The following is a 4,490-nucleotide window of genomic DNA, read 5'->3' as shown; positions in this document are numbered from 1 at the left end:
TTGCGCACCAACAATCGGTTCAAATGGTGTTAATGAATTATTTCATACCATTTGAATCGTGTTCGCACGAAAGATCTTGACACAAATGGTGCTAATACGAATTTTCGTACCATTGTTACAAGTGCTGACGCCACAGATGTTGGAATGAATGGTGCGTATAGGACCTTACGTACCATTAGTTTCAAATGTGAATAAGTTAATTTGTACCATTCGTCCCAAGTTCTGGGGCAATAGATCTTAGGGATGAATAGTGTGAATAGGACCTTTTATATCATTCGTTCCAAGTGATGACGCATGTTGGGACGGATGATATCAATAGGCCATTTCATACCAAGCGCAGGATCGAATGATATATCAAAATGTTGCGTGTGACAACTGGTATGAAAAATCCTCTTTCGTATTAAATCTAAAATACATTTAAAAAATAAGTATTCAAAATATATTCTAAAAAAGATGATCGAAAAAATATATTTCAAGAAAATAACAGAGGACCTGATGTCAACGGAACCACCTCACCGAATTTAAATGCAGAAGATGATCGAAAAAATAAATACAAATAAAATAATAAAGGCTAATTTAACACGTGATAAAATGAACACCGCTTTTGTCGAAGAAAATCAACCATGATGTCGTTGGAGAAGATCATCGAGAGAGATAAATAATGCAGAGAGAGTGCTTGTTTTGAAAAAGATAAAATTGAAAGAAAGATACAGAGAGAGCGGCAGATCCAAATGAGAGATAAAAAATTGTGATTCAAAAGCTGACTTAAGGAAAGATACAAGTTGTGATATAAAAGTTAGGGTAATTTGGTTCATTTTACTCAAATTTAGCTAAAATTTATTAAATTAAGTTGGTGGATAACTATTTTTTGCTTCTTTGTTTGGCAAATATTCGCACCAATATTAACATAATTTTATTAGTCATATATTTTACGACTAGATTTGCTCTCTGTGTGTTTCACGATAACAGTTATAGTTTATATATATAGGGGAGCGTTTCAAGGAGATCTCCTATATGTGGTTAGATCTTAAATTAATTTGTGAATGTTGATTTTATGTATCCTATGGCTGATATTTACCTAGAGGGCGAATTTTTTTACCAGGGTTCGAATCTTGGAAGAAGCGAAAATTTTATCAATTTTTTAATATCGTTACTTATCAATATATATTGCCTTATTCATTGTACTTATGATCTCACGAAAAATAAAAATCTCACTGGAGTGCACCCTTATATATAAGGAAAGTTAGGTTAAAAATAGTTCTTAAACTACAAAATAAGAATAGATTTACATCATTGATCTACCCATAATTTAACTGTTGAGATTTAATGTTACAGAAATTGTAAGTAAATGTATGAGTTTTATGTAGAACACGAGTAAATTAGCTATGTAAATGTTTGAATTGCAAAAAATAAAATTTTCGTTACCTGTGAGATTCGAACTCAAGGCCATGAATTCATCCAACAACGTGATGAATCAACCATAGATCTTGATGATCTAAGGGCTAAAAATAGATCATATTTTATATTTTAAGATGTGTTTTTATTTTAGCCCACTTCTATATATATAGGGGAGGGTTAGGGTATAAACACTTCGTAACATTTAAAGTACAAACTAGCTAAACTGTATGAATTATGTATAGAGCGTATAGATTCGTTGTGTAAACGTATGAATTGCGAAAAATAAATTTTTTGCCACTTATGAGATTCGAACTCGGGACCATGAATTCATCCAACAAAGTGATGAAGTCACCGTATATCTTGAAGATCTAAGGGCTGCAAATGGTTTTTATTTTTATATTTTAAGATGTGTTTTTATGTGAGCCCACCCCTATAGTGCGGTTTTAGTGAGAACTACAATTTTTATAAGAACTTGATAACCATTAAAATTATTGCATTCGCTATTAAGTTACTGCTCTCTAAAAATATAAACTTTTTCGTTCCCTTCGAGATTCAAACCCAGGTCCTGCATTCATCCACCAAGATGATCCATCTACCGTAGATCTTAATGATCGAAGGGCTGAAAATGGTTTTCCGTCCTTATTTTATCTAGTGGTTCTTATTTGAACTACTCCCAATACTGGTCAAGTAAGAACTAGTAAATAAAATAAGAACGAAGAAACATTTTTAATCATTCGATTATTAAGATTTATGGTGGATGCATCATCTTGGTGGGTGAAAGCAGCACCTGAATTCGAATCTTGAAGGGAGAGAAATTTAATTTTTTTTTCGAGCACAACATATGTATTAGCAAATGCATTAATTATAATAGTTCTCACGTACTCATGAAAAATATAGTTTTCAATAGAACCACACCTTATATAATTGAATTAGAAAAAAAAATTAAATTAAATGTGAAGCATAAATGTTATAAATTTTAAAATATTAGATTTTATTCAACATTTTTAGTTGTACCACAACAAAATAAGATATTACATTAACAAAATAAAAGCGAATCTTTCATAATATTAATTTTTAAAAATGAAAATTTTGCAAATGGACTAAATAATCATGGTTACTATTTTCAAAAAGTCATAATTATTTCTGTATATTAAATATATTTAGATAAATTTTTAATATGTAATATATGAGTAATCTATTAATTTAATCTAAGACTTAATATGATATTTTTCAAAATTATAAATCCATTATTGATTTAAGAGACGCAACCAATTATAAAGTCATACATAAATATATAATATAATATTGAATTATATAATTATTTTATCCTCCCTCCGTCGCATTAAAAATGGCATGTATTCTATTTTGGGATGTCTCACTATAAGTGACACGTTTCCATAAATAAAAAAATTAACCTTTAAAAAAGTGTAAGCCCTACCACTTTTAACCATTTAGACATTCTCCTTAATTCTTGTGCCGAAAAGTTTGGAGTCACTTATAGTGGAACAGAGGAAGTAGAAAATATATACTCTCTTTGTCCCATAAAAACATGCATAATTTTTATTTTTCGTCTGTCTCATAAATACATGCATATCTCATTTATAGTAATAAATCTCTCACTAAACATTACAATCAATGTGTCCCCAATGGTACACTAAGCGATGCGACCTCCTGTATGTGAACAGTGAGGTCCCGGGTTCAAACTCCACTGCTCCCCCTCCCCAACTCCCCCAAGTAAAAAAAAAAAAACATTACAATCAATGTGGGACCCTATCTCCACTCAAATTACACTTTACATGATTTTTTAAAACTCGTACCATACTGTGCATGTTTTTATGGGACGGAGAGAGCATAGTTTTTAAGTTTTAATTCGATGTAATAATCGATTCTTTTATTTGTATTAAAAATCAGTAATGCAATAATTATTTATCTCATTTTTAAGTAAATGAAACTCAATAATTATTAATGCTTGAATTCAACTTATGATTCTAAATTATATGTTTTTAGAAGCAGAATTATTATTTAATTATGCCTATTAGCTTCGCGTGAGATAAATGCGATATGAATTACTTCCTCCATCCCACGAATCTTGACATGTACTTTTTTTTTGGGCCGTCACACGAATCTTGACACATTTCCAAGTAAGGTAACAATTATTACCTTATCTCTTACTTTATCACTTTTATTACCTTCTCTCTCTTACTTTATCACTTTTATACTTTATTAACTACACACTTGAAATACTTTTTTTTTTATCGGGCAAAGTCATGTTAGATGTTAATAATCTACACACTTGAAATACTAATCTACAACTCCTTAATTCTCGTGCCGAAATCAAACGTGTCAAGATTCGTGGGACGGATGGAGTATTAAATAGTTCACCCAGCTTTGGGGTGATAAATAATCACTCAATTGAATGATTAGATGCGGGACGAATTATCAATCACAGATTCACAGGTCCAATCATTCAAACTAAATAATTGGTTGATGTTGATTATTTTATCAAGCATGCCTTATCACTCAAACCAAATGCCTCCTAAAAGAATAATTAATTAGCACTTCATTAATCGTACTAACAGCAAGCTGAATTGCCTAACCCAAAAACGATAGTACATTAATATATAGTTACACAATTTGACAATTTCTACTCGAAATCTGTAAATTGAGGTATATATGGAACCATGTTATTTGGTGTGGCGATTTATTGGACCATTTATCTATCTATTATTCATATAATTATTAGTTAAGCCGTGAAATTATGTTGATAACTTACTTTCCTTCATTGATTAGCCTAGATTAAAGAAGGTGCTGGCAGCTTGGGGACAGCGGTACGTACAACAATTAGAGCGGCATTGTAGCCCAACTCTCTGCTTAAGAGCTTGTACGTTGGCGTCTTAATACAATCTAGTATCCTGTTTAGGCAGTAATAATAGTTATAACCCAATTCACACTGTGTGAATCACATTTCACAATTAGATTTTTGATGTACGACACTTTTAATCGCGATTAAGACAATTCGATGTGTTCCCAACTTATTGTACCCAAATATTAATGAATGGCTACATAGCATTTATACATGTACTTTATAATTA

Source organism: Salvia miltiorrhiza, chromosome 2 (genome assembly GCF_028751815.1).
Source record: "Salvia miltiorrhiza cultivar Shanhuang (shh) chromosome 2, IMPLAD_Smil_shh, whole genome shotgun sequence".
Classification (NCBI taxonomy): domain Eukaryota; kingdom Viridiplantae; phylum Streptophyta; class Magnoliopsida; order Lamiales; family Lamiaceae; genus Salvia; species Salvia miltiorrhiza.
Note: the sequence above shows the minus strand (reverse complement) of the source record.